This window comes from Myotis davidii, unplaced genomic scaffold (genome assembly GCF_000327345.1).
Source record: "Myotis davidii unplaced genomic scaffold, ASM32734v1 scaffold46, whole genome shotgun sequence".
NCBI lineage: Eukaryota > Metazoa > Chordata > Mammalia > Chiroptera > Vespertilionidae > Myotis > Myotis davidii.
Window position 1 is genome coordinate 992,040 of NW_006383006.1, and position 18,971 is coordinate 1,011,010.

Sequence of the window (18,971 nt, forward strand, 5' to 3'; positions counted from 1 at the left end):
GCAGGGATCTGGCCTAAACCGGCAGTCGGACATCCCTCTCACAATCAAGGACCGCTGGCTCCTAATTGCTCACCTGCCTGCCTGCCTGATTGCCCCTAACTGCCAACCTTGCCAGCCTGGTCACCCCCAACTGCCTCCCCCATCCTCCCCGCCAGTTGGTCACCCCCAACTGCCCTCCCTGGCCTGGTTGCCCCTTACTGCCCCTCCTGCCAGCCTGGTGGCCCCCAACTGCTCCCCTGTGCCAGCCTGGTCACCCCTAACTGCCCCTCCCCGCCACTGGCCTGGTCGCCCCTCACTGCCTTCGCCCCCCAGCCTGGTTGCCCCATGCAGCCTGCTGTTCAGTCGTTTGGCTGCTCCTCACTAACCCCCTTGCCGGCCTGGTCACCCCACACAGCTTGCTGTTCAATTGTCTGTCCAGTTGTTTTGATCGTGACGGCCCTGGCTTTTTATATATTAGAATATATATATTTCCATAGTTCCCAGAAAAGAGACACTACTTTTCTATAGTAAGGTGGGGCATGATACCATATCAAAGACAACACACAACCCAGGGCAATAATGCATAATCATAATTATTTAATATCCCACATTGGAAATGTGGTGTAATAAAAATATATATGTACTTTTTTTGGTGTTTGTCCCCAGTTCTGGCACAAACCTCCTAAAACCCTTGGAATTTTCTGAGTGAAAAGAGTTGTTAGTCAATAACCAAAAAGAATAATAAGGAGCCCCTTCTGACCATAACTGAGTTTATGCTAATGAGGTGACTCAACGTGAGATCCCTAGATAGCTTCAAGATGTGGTCTGATCACCAGAAAGACCAAACTTGTGATTAGAAAGTTGGAACTTTCAGCCCCCTCCCAGCTTCTGTGAGGAGAGACAGACTGGAGATTTAATTCTATGAAAACTCCTGCACAACCAGATTCTGGAAGTTTCCATGTTGGTGAGCACAATGATGTGCAAACAGAGTGGGTGGCATCAAACACCTCTGGAGCTACCTATACCGCCCCAGTCCATGCCCAAAACCTTGCTCTATGCGTGTCTTCCATTTGACCATTCCAGAGTTGCATTCTTTATAATAAACTGGTTCATTAGTAAAGTGTTTCCCTGAGTTCCATGTGTCATTCTAGCAACTTAGCCAACCTGAGGGGAGATCCTAGAAACCTCCAGGCAGAAGTGTGGGTTGCCTGGGACCCCATTTGCAGCTGGCATCTATAATGGGGGCAGTCTTGTGGGACTGAGTCCTTAACCTGTGAGGTCTCAGATAATTCTAGACTCTGGTCCCGTCTACCCCCACCGACACACTTAGGCGTATCTGGGCCCTTCTTGTCATCCCCTGGGGTCGTCTAGATAGAAAACTGCTGCAGTCTGCCAAGAATGTAGCATGGGTCTCTCTGGCCACCTCCTCAGGAACAGTTGCAAAAAATGGGATACCATTATTTTCCAACACCTGTATCATCTCTGGACTAGTGGAAGCAAAGTTAGGTTTGGCTTCCAAAAATCTGGACTGATGATATTCCATCTTAGATTTAACCAGCAGAAGGTAAGTTGTGCTTTGTTTTAGCAGTTACCCATGGCCCCTTTCTAGAATCAGTATTTACAAACACAAAGTCCTTCTGACCCGGCTGTATCAACATTAATAACAGCCATCAAGCAGAATGCCTGGGCAATGCAATCAATATGAGCTAAGCACCTAAGCTGTTTTGACAAGAGAAGGAAACAGACGGAATCTGAGTAGGAGGTAAAGGACTGGCAGGACTGGGGCAGCGGAAATGCTATGGGCAGGAACACCAAAAGGAGGGAGCAGCGTAAGTAAATGAACCAAAGAGATGGTGACTGCAGTCCTCCAGACCTCTCCCCAGCCTTCTCCGCCCTCTCTGGGCCCTGACAGCTGACCTGTAAACAGGGTGGGCATCATCTGGCTTCCCTTGTCCTCTGGTTTCCAGTTAGGTTCAACCAGTGGGAGGCACCAGGAGATTTGAAGATGGAAAAAGAGTAAGATTAGTTTATTCCTCAGACCTCTCCCTGCTAAACCTCTAGTAATCACTCCCTCTACTTGCTTCTTCAGGCCTCAAAGCAATACAATTCCTTCACCACTCTCGGTTCCCCTGAACCTTGCCCACTTTTGTAAATAGTTATTTTGTTAAACCTCTCTTAATACCATGTCTGAGAGTGCCAACTGTTTCCCAGAGAGCCTTGCTGATGAGGAGGGAAGGCCCAGAGTAGGTTTGGGCAATGGAAGTCCAACCAGATTTGACCGATGTGAGGAGTAGACAAGAAAGAAATATCACAGCCCCATTAGAAAGGGTCATGTTCTGGAACTGAAGCTTTATATTGAACAACCAAAGTTTCAAAAAGTGACAGAACAGAGGGGCAGCTCTGAGAAAATGAATCTAGTGTGAGGGAGCCAATTAAATTGGAGGAAAGACAAAATTAGTTCTGGGAGTCAGTTAGGAGGCTGGTACAGGGACACAGGTATAGGGCCTGATTAGGTGCTGGTATTAGAAATACAAATAAAGATTCAGATAAGACAGAGGTGGGAAAAAAAGAATGATTGGATCAGATGTGGGAAGAGGAAAAAAGTCAAAGTTGACATCCGGGCAACTGAAGAGAGAGAGATTATGTGGGCAGAAACAGGAGAGTGAAGGCAAGGACCTATCTGGGTTTGGGACAGTTAGGTTTGAGGTTTGGGAAGTGGAATCACCTAAAATGAGGATCACATAACTGTGGTCAAGGGGGAAGGCAGATATCCACTGGGAATAGGAAGAAATTTGGTTTCAGGGCTTAATCTTAGACAATCGTAATCCCATCTAAGGGCCACAAAGTAGCCACCTGCAGGCCCAATGCAGACCAGAGCTGTGTTCTATCTGGCTCACAGTGTTCTCTTAAATTTTAAATTAGTGCCAACATTAAAAATTTTGGATATCTCACAGAAAATAAATCCAGATTTGGGCACCTCTCACAACAGTGGGCCCACATTCTCACATGTAGACACCTGGCCAGAATGAGTAGTCATTGCCCATCTGGACCTGGCGCGAGGATCCTGTTCACCCCACCCCACATGGCCTATGTCATTTATGTAACCTGCTGGGTCCTGGCACCCATTTGAGCGTGTGGTCCTTGCTAATGGCAGTGAGAGTCCTTGGAAGTTCTTAACAAAACAGATGTCTTTGGAGACACCCTGGGAAAGTTGAGAGGATGAACTGGAGCAATTCAATTGAGTTCAGCATTTCTGAGTTTTTACTAAGTCCCTGGCATTGTGCTAGGTACCCCAGGGCCTGTGATGAATAAGAAGAGTCTGTCTATTATGTAACAGTAACAGGAAGGTCTGTTAAGTAGCTGTTTCAGAAATTCAGTCATGAGTAAGGGCTTAAAATAGATAATGAGAACAGAGATGAAGGTGTGAATGCACAACAAATGTTGAAGGAATTTCAGTGACAGATTAGCTACAAGGGATAAAGAGGGAAGAATGTGAACTATGACTTTGTTCCGTTTGATAATGAAGAGAGGGTGTAAGCAACAGTATTGGATTACTCAAAGTGTAGTAAAGGTTACACAGGCTGCACCCTTCCTCTTGCACACCTCCTCTTAAGTAATGACAGCGCTATCGTCACCTGTGTGTTCAGGAACTGGATTGTTGTTTTGTTATCAAATGAAGAAAATGGTCCTGGCCGGTGCTCAGTGGTCAGAGCATCAGCCTGTAGACCAAAGGGTCGCAGGTTTGATTCCCGTCAAAAGAGCACATATCTGGGTTGCAGGTTCAATCCCTGGTCTACCAATCGGGGGGGTGGAGGGGCAATCAATCGATGTGTCTCTCTCATGTTGTTTTTCTCTACCTTCTCACCTGTCCTCCCTCCCCTTCATTCTATCTGAAAAATCAGTGGAAAAAAAATATCCTTGGGTGGGATTAAAAGAAGGAAAGGAAAGAGGAAAGGAACGGAAAGAGGAAAGGGAAGGAAAGAGGAAAGGAGAGGAAAGAGGAAAGGAAAGAAAAGGAAAGGAAAGGAAAGGAAAGGGGAAAGGACAGGAAAGGAAAGGAAAGGAAAGGGGAAAGGACAGGAAAGGAAAGGAAAGGAAAGGGGAAAGGACAGGAAAGGAAAGGAAAGGAAAGGGGAAAGGACAGGAAAGGAAAGGAAAGGAAAGGAAAGGACAGGAAAGGAAAGGAAAGGAAAGGAAAGGAAAGGAAAGGAAAGGAAAGGAAGAAAGAAAGAAAATGAAGCTTTGGCTGGGTGGCTCAGTTGGTTGAGCATCGTCCTGTACACCAAAATGCTGCAGGTTCGATTCCCAGTCAGGGCAGTTACCTAGGTTGCAGGTTTGATCTCCAGTTGGGGCACGTAGGGGAGGCAAAAGATCTCTCTCTTGAATTGACATTTCTCTCTCCCTTCCTCTCTCTGAAATCAACAAACATATCCTCAGATGAGAAAGAAAGAGAGAGGGAGGGAGGGAAGGAACAAAGAGAGAAGCAACCTTCATTTAGTCTTGTAGGGCCAAGTTGGAACTCTACCTCCAAAGCTGTTTAAATATTATTAAGTATTTGTTTAAATATTAAGCTGTGAAGCAAGGCTTTGGTAGTGGACCAGGAGCAAATCATCCAGGGAACAGAAACAATCATAGTTCCCTGATGATTCGGGGTTTTAGGGCCACACTGAATTTCTTTAGTTCCCTAAGGGGAAAATGTAGGAATTTTCTTTAAAGAGTCACTGATTAAGGGTTACTAATGAGGAGTTGGCAATGCAACAGTTGCTCCCTTTGCTGCTGAGAAACGTACTACAAATGTCCCTAACCTACACTCATTTTACAATCAGAAAGCCATATAATATAGGGAGGCATTGACAATTTCACTAAGCCATACATTTGCTAAGGAGAAAATACAAATTATATTTACAGAAAGAAAATTCTTACATTAGGAACCCAGAAGCAGAAAAAAAGATAAATAAGTCAATTGGATTATTTCAACTGAAAGTTGGAAGTTTTGACTGAATTATATGCCCTGTTTTTCTGCTTGCTTTAGCCAGTGGGAGCTTGGCCACTCATGTTCTAGTGTATAAATCAACACAGTTTAGTTCCTTTTCAAATCCATCATTCGTAGTTGGCCTCTAGTCAAGTATCCTGGAGGTTTCCTTTCAAGGTCTGCATACGCTTGTGTGTGCGCATCCCTAGAGCATACACCACCACACACTGGAGAGGGAGGCCTGACCTGGAATTACTCAAGTCCCGTCACAAAGCAGGGATAAGCTTGGGCCTTGTCTCCTAAATCTGTCCAATGGTCACAACGAAATGACTCATCAGCCGCAGGAGGGCTGGGTGGGATTCCCACTCAGAGTCTCACACACAAGAATCCTCTAAAGCAGTGGTTCTCAACCTTGGCTGCACATTAGCATCACCTGGGGTAAACAGGACTAGCCAATCAGTCAGGCATATTATTCACACCTGAAATTCAATATGTGCGGCCTTAACACAATGAGAAAAGACTCTTTCATTACAAGTTATACACCTGTTTCGAAAACGATTGAAGAGATGCCAAACTCCTTGAAAGGTTAGGACAGAATGAGGTGAGGGCTAGGTAACAGGTGTGCCAGGTTCCCTAAGTGCATGTCTTCCCTTTGTCTAACGGTGATTGGCAAACTGCGGCCCGCGAGCCACATGCAGCTTTTTGGCCCCTTGAGTGTAGCTCTTCCACAAAATGCCACGTGCGGGCGCACATACAGTGCGATTGAAACTTTGTGGCCCATGCGCAGAAGTCGGTCTCCAGACTGGGCGAGTCTATTTTGAAGAAGTACTGTTGATATTTGGCTCTGTTAACTAATGAGTTTGCCGACCACTGGAACTAAATGGCACAGTTCCCCATCCCAGTAAAGCTTTGTCTGAAGGTGTGTCAGGAGTCAGGAGACCCAGGATCACACCCCAGGTAGTAGCAGGTAGGGCTGGTCCTTAACCGTTCTGGGGCATTTGCACTGGGTGGCTTCAAAGGTCCCTTCCTTTTCTAAAATTCTGTGATCCTCTAAATGAGCAGAAAAGGGAACAGAGGTTCACAAGCAGGTACTCAAATGGGAATACTTGTTCTACTAGCAAACTGCTGGAGCCGTGAAGCATTGCAGCAAGAATGACAAGGGCTTATAACCAGGCCTGTCCCCTAGGCTCTCTTCATCTTCTTATAAAGACACCAGCCATATTGGATTAGGGCCCCACCCTTATAATCTCATTTAACATTAACTACCGTTTTAGGCCCTATCTCCAAATAGCTACCTTTGGAGGTACTGGATTTTGATGGGACACAATTTAGTCCAGTATTTGCCCTCCAAAGATTATAGGCATAGTTAGCCCCAGTGTGTTCTAAATGTCCTGTTCTTTACGAAGCTCTCTCCCCATCTTCCTGCCCCAACGTAGCACTTTTACAATATAAATCATAGGGATGGCTGGTTGGACCGACTTTCCTTCTTCCTATTACCATCCACATTTGGTTGGATTACACAGACTTTTAAGGCTGGGAATTAAAAAGCAACTAATTGGCTTCAGGCCCAGTCTGGGCTGCTTCTAGCAATTCACCCACACCTCTCCCATTTGCCAAGTCTTCAGGGTCACCGAGGAGTTATGCATTACGTGGCAGGGCAGGGAAAAGTGAAAAGAGAAATGTGCATCTCTGCCCAGAAATGCTTCATCACGGGTCTGTCTCCATTCCCTATACGACACTTCCTGTGTTACAACATCTGGTATTAACAAGCCTGGACACAAGCAAGATGGAGACACTGTTCTGAAAGGACTCCTCGTTTTCATTTTCTCTGGCAGGACACCAGCCACAAATTCTTACACAGACCCGTGAGCCCTGGTTGATGTTTCAGGCACTTCAGCTCCAGATGTGTTGTTTACATATTTGTTCAGACAGTTAAAAATTTTAAAAAGCTCCATTTTTAAAGTTACTCCTCAAACCACCATCTCATTCCTTGATGAATTTTGTTTTTTCAGATGCAGCCACAAGCAACCCTCTCCAATCCACTTATTCGTTCAAAAAATACCTATCAAGTGCACTCCATGCACCAGGATTGGAAATGTAATGGTGATGGCTATATGCTTGCAGTCCAGTGAAGGAGACAAACAAGTTCTAATAAATGGTATTTATTTCACCCCTCTGTGACAGGTGCAGTGCTGGGCAACTTAAATGCATGGTACAGCATGATCATCTCCACTGTACAATGAAGAGGCAAAGGCACAAAGAAGTTCAAAAAGGCAAGGTCAGGCCCTAACCAGTTTGGCTCAGTGGATAGAGCGTCGGCCTTCAGACTGAAAGGTCCCAGGTTCGATTCCAGTCAAGGGCATGTACCTTGGTTGCAGGCCCATCCCCAGTTTGGGGGGGGGGGGGTGCAGGACGCAGCTGATTGATGTTTCTCTTTCATTGATGTTTCTAACTCTCTATCCCTCTCCTTTCCTCTCTGTAAAAAATCAATAAAATATATTTTTTTAAAAAGCCAAGGTCAGACTGCTAGTCAATGGAAGTGTCAAGACCAGAACCCATGTCACCTAACTCCTGGGCAGTGCCCTTTCCCCTGTCAGGGAATCTTTATTTTTCACTAATCTCCAACTGAAAGTTAATACTTTCTTCAATATATATAGTGTCATATATATGTGAACTTTAACATCTGGTAGCTCAATTTTGAAAATGAAATGCCTTTATAATTAAAATATATACACACACACACACACACACACACACACACACACACATTTGGGGGGACACCCTCTAGACAACAAACCACAGCAATTATTAGCTGTACCTATGACTGTCTCCAATAGAAATCATAGATATTTTATTTTATTAAAGGTGTTGTCTATATCTTGAAATATTGTTTATGCTCATTACTACTTCAAAATTATGGTAGCTATTAGATCCACTGACAGATCTTATTTAATGAATTATTTGTAAAGGCATATATATTACTACACAATAAATTATTATAATAGTTGACAGATGTTTTGAAACTGGTTTCCTTTACAATAGTGTGCCTTTTACTTTATATCTTTAAAAGCATTGTTCTGAGAAGGGGTCCTTAGTCTTCCCACACCTGCCAAAGGGGTACATGGCACAAAAATGGGTCATAACCCTACATGATAGCAATGGGCAGCCCACACCAATCCAGAGGCTCTGCTCACTGTGTCTTTGAGCAAGAAGCTAGGTTGGGATTTTTAGAATTAAAAGAGAAACGTAAACCAGAGAGAAAAGAACCCGAAATTCCTTTCTGCCTCCTTTCTGCCCACTCAGTTCCGCACGTGCCCTACACGCTCTGCTCTCTGCCAGTCGCAGGGCAGCCGACGGGAGCGCCCACCTGTCCCACGCGCTGCGCCGGCGGCTAAATGTGTCCCTGCTGTGGGCAGGCGGGCTGACGTCAGGCTCTGACCCGGAGGCCGTGCACCCCCCCGCCCCCGCGTGCCCGGCCGGTGCTGAGTGACACAGTCAACAAACCGGGGTGCCAGCACTTCCCACACACGCAGGGGGTATCCTGCGGTTTGTACCCGCCCCGAGCAGCTCAACCCTCCGAGCCCCCAAGCCCCGCAGTCCCAGAAGGAAGCTCAGTCCCAGGACCTGGGTTCCCCACGGGGCAGCAAAGAGCTGCTGGTGCGGGGCGGGAAGACAAGTGTGAGCGAAGCCCCAGCCGCGAGAGCAGAGCTGGGCCTGCAACCAGCCTCGGGGGTGCTTTCTGTCCCGCCGGGCCCCCCGCCCCTGGCCCGGGGCCGGAGATCGGCCGCCGGATGCCTCTTACCCAGCGGCGAGCGGAGCCTCGGGCCACAGCGTACGGTGTTGGCGCAGCAATAGCCGCGGCTCCCTGCCCGGGCTGCTGGCATCGGCTGGGGCCCCGCCCGACCCCGGGGCGGAGGCTGAAGGCGGGGAGAACGAGGCTCCCCCCAGGAAAGGTCCCTCCTCTGCCCCGCCCGGGGCGGCGCCCGGGCACCAAGGCCAAGTGCAGACGGCAAGGGGCTTTGTGAGCGCACAGAGCACGGAGCCCAGGCTCCCAGGTCCAGGGGCTCGGGGACCGCCCTCGGGGCAAACTCGCCTCCACTCCCCGCACGCCCTAGAGGGCGCCCGGCACCCCAAGCGCGACAGCGGAGGGCAAGGAGGCCACCTGTTGCTAACTCCACCCCTACCTCGTCCGCCTGCCGGTGCCCAGGTACTGCTACCGGGAGGGCAAAGGTGGAGGTGGGGCTGTGGTAGAGGCCCTGCTGGTTTGTGTCAGGTCCTCAGGTGCATCTGGCTTCCCACCTGGTTCCCGCGTCTGCTCAGGCCGACCGCAGTTCCCCTAATTTTCCGCTTTGGATGACGGAGGCTCTGCGCAGCCCCGTGGCGCATTTGCCTTGGTAAGCGCAGGGGTCAGCGGCTTTCCGCCACCGCCCTCCGCACCGCGTTGCGCCCTACTTTCATGCTGGGCTTGCAAATGCCCTTTCCAGGTGGGTGCAGTGTAAGTGGTTATCACAGTATCAGACCTAACAGCCCCACCCCCCCGCCTTTTTTCCCTAAGATATATTTTTACTTATTTTTTTAAAGTGAGGAAGGGAGAGGGATAGAGATAATAGACACATCAGGAGAGAGTGCTGCCTCCTGCACGCCCCCTACTGGGGATGGAGCCAGCAATCCGGTCATGTGCCCTGACCAAGAATTGAACCTGACCTCCTGGTTCTTAGGCTCACACTCAACCACTGAACCAAACTGGCCAAACAGGCCCCTTTTAATAATAAATACAGGGTGCCCCACAAGTTTACTGCAACTTCGGATGTTAAAAACTTTCCCCCTGAAAGTATTGTGCAGACTGTAACATTTTGTTTTGTGACTTTTGAATAATTACTTTTTTAAAAATTTTGTTACAATCAACGTTTTCTATCTTCAATCAATGGGACAAACTGCATCTATGATAAAAGCACTATGAACACTAGCTAGTGCAGACTGTAGACTTTTATTGGCAACTCAGTTCTACCTGCAGGATTGCTTCTATTACATGATTTTCTGAAATGGGGAACAACTCTGGTAAAGAAGCTCTGAAAAGAAAAGGGAGCCAAAACGGGTTTGGCTCAGTGGATAGAGCGTCGGCATGCGGACTGAAGGGTCCCAGGTTCGATTCTGGTCAAGGGCATGTACCTGGGTTGCGGGCACATCCCCAGTAGGAGATGTGCAGGAGGCAGCTGATCGATGTTTCTCTCGCATCGATGTTTCTGACTCTCTTTCTCTCTCGCTTCCTCTCTGTAAAAAATCAATAAAATATATTTTAAAAAAGAAAAAAAAAGAAAAGGGAACCCTCCTTCACTGCTGGTGGGAATGTAGGCTGGTACAGCCACTATGGAAAACAGTGTGCAGGCTCCTAAAAAAATTAAGAATAGAGTTACCATATGACCCAGCAACCCCTTTGCTGGGTATCTACCTGAAAATTTGAAAACATTTATTCACAAAGATATATGGCCAAGACATGGAAACAACCAAAGTGTCCTTCAATAGATGACTGGATGAAGATATGGTACATTTATACTATTCAACCACAAGAAAAGATGAAACACTGCCATTTGCGATAACATGGATGGATCTTGAGAATATCGTGCTAAGCAAAATAAGTCAGACAGAAAAAGTCAAGAATCATATAATTTCACTAATATGTGGGATATAAAACTGAAAGCAACAAATGAACAAACAAAATAAGAAAACTCATAGACAAAGACAACAGTATAGTGGTTACCAGAGGAAAAGGGGGTAGGAAATAGAAACGGATAAAGGCGATCAAGTACATGGTGACAGGAGATTTGACTTTGGGTCGTAAACACTGAATGCAATATACAGATGATGTAGCATAGAACTGCACACTCAAAACCTACATAGTTTTATTCACCAGTGTCACCATAATAAATTTAATTTAAAAGATATTTTAATAAAATAGCAAAATATATATTGCTAATTATATATCATATATATAATTATGATAGAAAAAAAAGCTCTGAACAAAATGAGTACAATCTTCTTTCAGTTTTTCCAATAGATGAATTCCTGGAAATTTCACCCTATGCATATTTGTAATTATCTCAGCTGGAATCCAATTTATTTTACAAAAATTATATATTTTTTCATACTTGAATGTTATGGCAAAAGGTGGGGACACCAGGAATCATGCAGGATACATGACGATTGTTGTATGACACTGTCCACACAGGTCAGAATGTGGCCTGACTCCTACCCTCTAAATGCCAATAGATGGTTTCAATCATCTTGACAAACAGAAATGCCCCACTTCACATCCTAGTCATACAATCCTCCCCATCCCAGTTAAGAAGCCCTGGTTTACATGGGAAGACTGCAGGCAGCAGAGAATCGGAGGAGACATGCTGCTTGCCGGATGGTTTGAGGTTGGTGGGTGTGGAATCAGATTCAGTTAAGAAGTGTCCTGTGCAGATCTCACGTGCGGGGGGCTCTATATGTATTCATTCTAATACCTCACCGAAGACCCCTCTTCTCCCCTCCAAGGACTGCTACATCAGGCAGGCAAGCAGGCAGGAGGCAGAGAGTTTACTCACTCACTTATGCAGTGTTCTTTCATCTAATCCCACCTGCTATGTATCAAGCAAGCCCTGTGCCTGCTCCCTGGTCATATACTGCTAACAAACTCAGACTTGGTCCCTACCCATGTGGGGCTTGCAATGTTGCAAACGTGTGCTTGGGGAGATGGGAAACTAGGAGAAGCATCATTAAGAGTGGGAAGAGGAAGTGATAGGAGGAGCTGGCACTAAGAGCAACACACCCCATTTTAACTACATCCTAAAGAATGAAGAGCAAACCACCAGGGTTTTGGAAAGACACGCAGGCTAGTGAGCAGGAAGGACTGGCAACAGGAACTGGGCGAGAATAGGGAATGGAACAGAGAAAGGAACCCTTTGAAGAACAGGAAGGGCAGGCCAGGAGGAAGAGCATGATAAAGAGGCTGTTCTTGTAGGCATGCAACTTTATTTTTTTAAGATTTTTTGAAAATATGTTTTTATTGATTTCGGAGGGGAAGGGAGAGGGCAAGAGAGTTACAAACATCAACAATGAGAAAGAATCATTGATTAGCTGCCTCCTGCACTCCCCCTACTGGGGATGGAGCCCACAACCCGGGCATGTGCTGTTGAGGGAATCAAACCCAGGACCCTTCAGTGTGTAGGTCAACAACACTCTATCCATGGAGCCAAACCAGCTAGGGCTTTTAAAACTTTTTTAATATTGATTTTAGAGAGAGAGGAAGGAAAAGGGAGAGAGAGAGACACCAATGTGAGAAACATCAATCAGCTGCGTCCTGGGGATCAAGCCGGGGAACTGAACGAGCAACCCTTCAGTGCACAGGACAATGCCAAACCAACTGAGCCACACCAGCCAGGGCGGGCACACAACTTTGAATAGTACCCTCTGTTTTGCCGAATCAGCAAGCCCCAACCTCATTCCTTCCCTGCAGCAAATCTTCCCTGGGTGAGTAAGTAGGTAAAGAAGTAGCTCACCCCTCCTTCCCCTCCCCCCATCCCCGCCCCATCAAATCCCTCCCTAGCTCAGAAAGCAGCCCAGCCAAGGCGACACCAGCTTCCACATAGTGTTCATCCTGCCAGACCACGCAGCGGTCTCAGAACCTCAGAAGGGGGGGGGGGGCAGAGAGAGTGCAGCGATCGTGTACTATGCCAGGTTTTTTCAAGGCAGTCCCCATACCTCCCAAATGTGCCGTTTTCCTCACAGCCATCCTACACATCAAATAACAAAAGTTGCTGTCAGGCTATACAGAGCAGCTAGAGTTTCCTCATTTGTTACATAGAAGATCAAGTGGTTTTTAAGACCAGGAGCAGTAATGCATAGAGAGGTGCATCACAAACTATAAAGACTCTATCTCAATCAGGATTCTTGGTTGCAAGCAATAAACCAGCTCTGGATAACTTACATAGAAGAGAGATATTAAAGGATCTCCGGGGTTCATAGAACTATCATAACGATGGAGTAATGATGGCGGGAAAAGTGGAAAGAAATCAGGACAGCTCTGCAGAATCAAAAAGCAGAAATCACACACCATCTTTTAGTATTCCGGCCTCCCTCAGAACACTCCCATTGCCTTCACAAACGACTCTAGGAGGAGTGGCACAAATATAAACGGACTGAGAACCAGGTCCTTGGCGGGAGTGTCCATGGACCAAATCAATGCCAAAGACCAGCATCACAGCTGTCAGAACAGGGAGAGGGCACGCTTGGTCCCTCTGACTTCCACCAGGACGTCTGTGATGGGTACTCCCCCCAAATGGGGAAAAGGGTTGAATACAAGGCAGGCAAAACAAAAAGATGTCTACTGTAGGCCACATAAATATAAGAACTTACTACATATACTGTTTTTTACATGCATAAGCAAGGTAGCACAATAGTGAAAATCCCCAGTCCAAGAGTAACTAAGAGCTCTGCTAAATATAGTAGACTAGTATATATATTACAGAGTGCTGAAAAGCGAGGGTATGGCAGGCAGACTCTCTATCCAGAGGGGGCTCCTAGGAAGAAGGAAAAATACTGAATCTGGAATCATCTTCTTCAGAAACATGGTTTTGGGAAATTCTTTTTGCCTAAATTTCCTCATCTATAAAAGAGATAAAATTTGTCCTCCTACCTCAAGGATATGCTGGAAGAATAAACACTGTATCTTTTGGGCTATAGTAGCTCAGAGTACATGTGGGACTATGAAGGCCAAAGGTTATGTTTGTGTTGTACACCATCTCTCTCAGAGAGAAAGGCCTCAGTTAACTGCATCAGTAAAATGGGTATTTTTATAAGTGCCTACCTCATAAGATCCGTATGAAAATTAAATGAGTTAACACAGCTAAATTGATTGGTACTATACCTGGCATGGAATAAGTACTCAGGTCAATGGTAGGTAATAAATGGTACTTACTAAAGTACTGGTAACTACAGTACTATAGTTATTGTTGTTATCTAATGTTCAGGCAACTGTTAAACTAGATACTGAAGAGAAAGAAGTTCCATATGGACAGGACGAGCAAGAGAGGGCTAGTATGCTACAGGTCTCGATAAGATGCATGCACCACAGTGGATGGAAAATCAACCCTATGAAAAGTCAGAAACAGGCCATTTCATTTACTATCAAGGCCTCTGAAATGTTTCCATCTAGCCAGCTAACTCTTCTTTAGCTTTTCCCTGGACTTTTCATTTTGCAATTGGTCAAAGGATTGAGCCTGATGAGGTTAAGTAGGCAGAAAACATCTAGACTTGAGAATCATCTGGCCTACCTGAGACATGTAGAATGGCTGATTTTGTGACTTGTGAGAGCACAGAAACCACCTTGCCTCTAGGTACCCAAGATGATGTCCAGGTCGAAGTGGAAGGTTAAGTGGTCAGGAGGTGCATGAGGAAGTATCCGAGCGTGTTCTGAGTATCAGTAGACAGTGCCAGGAAGTGAACAGGTCCAAGAGGACCTTCTGATGTGTCCAGTCTTTCTCTGTAGGTATAATGTCTTCTGTTTTTCATGATGCTATAATAAAGTCAGTTCAGGCATGTAAAATAAATAAAAATTTCTATTTAGCCCTTTACCTAAAAAGTTTGCTCATCCGTTTTGGATGCTAAGGAGCATACCCATCAATAGCTGTCTACCTAGTTTGACCCTAGGTGCAAAACTGACACCATTAACCATCATCCACAACTTACTGGTAAAGTCCTTCCCTCTGTCATCCCCACAAATGCTAACAAGTTCAATTTGTAAATGCCTCTCCTTCTATCATCCCTGTCCCTAGTGACGCTGATGCCCCTCTCACCGGCACATTTGGCTGGCTTGGTGAATGGCGTGTCCTGTGTGCCCTCATGGCACATATCCTGTGGTGGGCCTTTTGGCCTTACAGACTAGTAATAGAGCCTTCCCAGCATGCCCACGTCCCCCAGCCTCTTTATTCCTTCCTGTATTGTCACTGGAGGGAAGAGGAGAAAGAAGGTTGGAGGGAAGCATCCTAAACTGCAGAGCAGAGCTTCCGTGAAGACAATGGGCAGTCCTTGAGCCAAAGTGGCCCATCGGAGAAGTCCCATGTCTCCCAGGAGTGGGCCCCTGGCTAGGAGCAGCATGTAGAAAGCATGTCTCAGTGCAAATGCACAGACCTCAGAGCATCCCAGCTGAGCCCCTCGTCGGTTCCAGTCCTGTAGTTAGAGGTGTGAGACACATTCTCACATCTACGACTGGAGCCCAGAACAAAGATGAGGGTGGGGTGACCCAGCCTGCTGTAGATCCCAGTCTGCATCTTTAATAACCAGTCTGACCTGCCAGGTGGCACAAGCTGCCTCTCAGGACACCACCACTCCTGGCTAGAAGCGGGCGAGTCAGAATAAGCGGGCCTGCAGAGGGGCAAGGTGACTCATGTGGGCCTCGCCTCCTCTCTCCTTGCCATTACACTTTCAATCCAGACAGGAAAGGAGCATCTGCCCTCCTTCAGAAGCAACCTCTTCCCTGCTCCCCTATTCGCAGAGGGTAAACCCATCTGAGGCCCAGGCTATGAGGTAGTTACGGTCAGAAACCTCTCATCCGAGATGAGTACACTGCCTGGATGCTGTCAGTGCACCCAGCAGATGGACTGGAGCCATTATGAGTGAAAACAGCAGTCCATGAGCCAGCACTCCTGGAGACCCGTGGGATAGAAGGTGTCTCAGAATGTTGGTGCTGGAAGAGCCTTAGGGATCACCTCCTGCCAGCATGTCTACCCGGAGGGAAACTGAACTGCTTAGAGCCCTCCAGGGAAAACTGTGTAGAAGCCCTCCTGGCATTTAAGCCTACTGTGCATTTCCCCACAAAGCCATACAGGTGTGAGAGAGACAGAGCTGAGTGATAAACTGAAGACCCAAAAATGCAAGCCCAGCATGGCTCTATAAAGGTCACTCTCTCCAGGTGCTTCCGGTGGTGGTGAAATGTCTCAGACCAGCCGTAACAGGAGTGTCCCGGCCATTCTGGAGTTGCCCATTCTCCCAGCAGCTTGGCCTCTCTCCTGTCTACTCCAGCATCAGCATCATCTCAAGGGAAGAATCCCGAGCCAATCTCACTCAGTCCAGCCTCACTGTGGCTTCCTTCTATCAGAGAGGCATGGAACTTCCCTGTCAGTGCAGGAAAGTCAAGAGTTCTGGGCATTCTTCCCATTAGGCTCTCTCCTAACCGGACACTCATGTCTCCTTCCACTTCTGTTCTTCCAATATTATCAGGTAAGAAATGAAGTGGTCTATCCATACAGCTCCCTATCATTGGTATAGTTTTATCAAAATATTCAAAGTAAAGCTCCTGAGGTCTATTTCTATCTCTGTTCCTAGTATCTTCAGCCTAAGAAAATTCTCTAGGAAGGTGGTACTTTGGGTTTTTTCCACAGTAAAATCCTAGCTCCACCACTTGACTTGTATGACCTGGGAAGTTACTCAGACTTAACATGTCCTCAGCTGTAAATGCACTCACCTGCAAAATGGTGATGAGACTATGGTGTTATGGTGATAACCTCCCACGGCTGCTGTTACAGGATAACCTATGTACAGCAGCTAGCATGAAACAGATGCTCAACACAGCTGGGGTTCTGAATCTTAGGCTTGGGGATGAGCTAGAAGTAGATCTGAGATTAGAAATCCAGCCAGAGATGAAAATACCCTAAGCAATTAGATAAAACAAGGGGGAAACCCAGCAACCAATGAGACCAGGTATATGGTTGACAGGAGGACTGCACCTGGGTTCTGGTCACTGCTATTTCCTTCTTTGAATTCCTGGACTAGCAGGCTTGGAAATGTACTCCTAAGTAGCATCCTTATTATTAATTTAGGTAATGCATATTAAAACACTTTGAGCCTGGCCAGCGTGGCTCAGTGGCTGAGCATCAACCTATGAACCAGGAGGTCATGGTTTGATTCCCAGTCAGGGCACATGCCCTGGTTGGAGGCTGGACCCCCAGTAGGGGGCATGCAGGAGGCAGCCACTCAGTGATTCTCCCTCATCATTGATGTTTCTCTTTCTCTCACCCTCTCCCTTCCTCTCTGAAATCAATAAAAATATATTTTTAAAAAATTTAAATACCTTATTTTCAAAAACTTTGAAAAACAGAACAGCCCTAGCTGGTTTGGCTCAAGGGATAGAGCGTCAGCCTACAGACCAGAGAGTCCTGGGTTTGATTGGGTAGAGGGCATGTACCTCGATTTCAGGCTCCTTTCCAGCCTGGGCCCTGGTCAGGGCATGTGCAGGAGGCAACCAATGGATGTGTTTCTCTCACATCAATATTTCTCTCTGTCTTTCCCTCTCTCTTCCACTCTCTCTAAAAAGCAATGGAAAAATATCCTCAGATGAAGATTTTTTAAAAAAAGAACAGAACATGCAAGAGGAGCCTAGAAAACAATAATAATGTTAGATGCTTATATTTACAATAAATAGAGATTTGTTAAGGTTATCTCATAAATGGGGGAAGGGAGATGGAACGGTAGTGTGTCTTCTCATGTCTCCTTTATTTATTTTATTGACTTCAGAGAGGAAGGGAGAGGGGGAGAGAGATAGAAACATCAATGAAGAGAGGGAATCATTGATCGCTTGCTTCCTGCACACCTCACACTGGGGATCAAGCCCACAACCTGGGCATGTGCCCAGACAGGGAATCGAACTGTGACCTTCCATTCATAGGTCAATGCTCAACCACTGAACCATGCCGGCTGATCTGACTGAGTATTCTAATACATATTCCCAAGACAGAAGGTAACTAAGCCAATGAGATTCCCTATAGTCTTCATCTAGGCAGTTTTACTGCCAGGCTGATTTTTCACCAATTAGACCAGGTGTTGGCTTCTCTTGGGCTCGGTGCCCAACCTATACCCTATCAGCTGTGGAGGGTCGGTGAATAAAATCACACAACACCTAAGACCTTTGACCCAGCAAAGTCTCTGGCCTGTAACATTTTTCTTAGAACATGGTTGATGGTGATACATTACATGATTGGAGAAGAAAAAATAGGTAAAAATTAAAAACCTCAAGCCCAACTAAAAGATTCAAAAAGTTAGGAAAATGTCATTTGAAACCTATCAAACATTACACACAAATCACTTTCAAACATCTCACTGTTTAAACAAAAGTTTGGACCATACAGAAAATCCTGACTTACCTAAAAACTATATATAGTAGTTGAAAACGCTTAGGCCAAACTACATCAAGCTAATTAAGTCAGTATCAGAGTCTGTGGACCTGGGGGAGCATAGAGTACCACAAGATGGCAGCATTGTCCCACCTATGCTTTCTCGGGTTGCGTGTTCATCCGTTGCACCTGCTCTAAAACGGCCCAATTCTTTCTTGAAGCTACAGTATTTTTAAGAGGACTGTACAGCCTCTAGCTGAAAGAGAAGGTGTAAATCTTAACAGCAGATGTGGCGTCTATTTTTTTTTAAGTCCAGTATGCTCATTATCTCTAAGCTCACTTCATTCCCAAGATCCTGGGACTGGCTATCATTATTTTTTCAGTCTATCTGAATATGTAATTAGGCAAGGAAGCAATGGCTTAGAATCCAAGAATTACAAGCTCCCAAGCCATTTCTTAATTGTAGGAATTTGATCTTATTGTAATATTCCTTATTATGTAATCTAGTTTTTTTATTTTTTTTTTATTTTTTATTTTTTAGTATTACATATGTGTCCATTTTTTCCCCCCGCCCAAGACAGTCCCCTAGCCTCCCCCATCCCCCAGTGTCTTATGTCCATTGGTTATGCTTAACCACACATCCTGCGACATCATGGGAGAAGTAATGTAACTGCCAAGAGCGTATGATTGTGTGTGTGTGTGTGTATTGAGGGCTGATACTGAGTGGAAGTATGGAGGGCCAGGTCCCTAACCAGTGTGTTCTTGTGGCTTCTGATCTGCGGACTCTTAGTTGCTGCATATCACCCAGGATTCATCCCAGCACACAGCCCACGGGCCTCCCCTGCTCTAGCTCCCACAGTGACTTCCTTTTT

At 46.2% G+C, this 18,971-nt stretch overlaps 1 protein-coding gene across 2 annotated transcripts in view; it reads right to left on the reverse strand.

Annotated features, from left to right (window-relative positions):
• The window catches only part of SQRDL (sulfide quinone reductase-like (yeast)), a 51,766-nt gene that overhangs the window by 26,351 nt on the left and 6,444 nt on the right, over positions 1-18,971 (reverse strand). The window contains exon 1 of one of the 2 annotated variants that reach the window (XM_006777978.2): positions 8,754-8,879. The exons of the other annotated variant lie outside the window; for it this stretch is intronic. The gene's annotated coding sequence lies outside the window, so the exon portion shown is untranslated. Of the gene's footprint in view, positions 1-8,753; positions 8,880-18,971 lie in introns of those variants that run through there. 2 annotated transcript variants of the gene reach the window in all.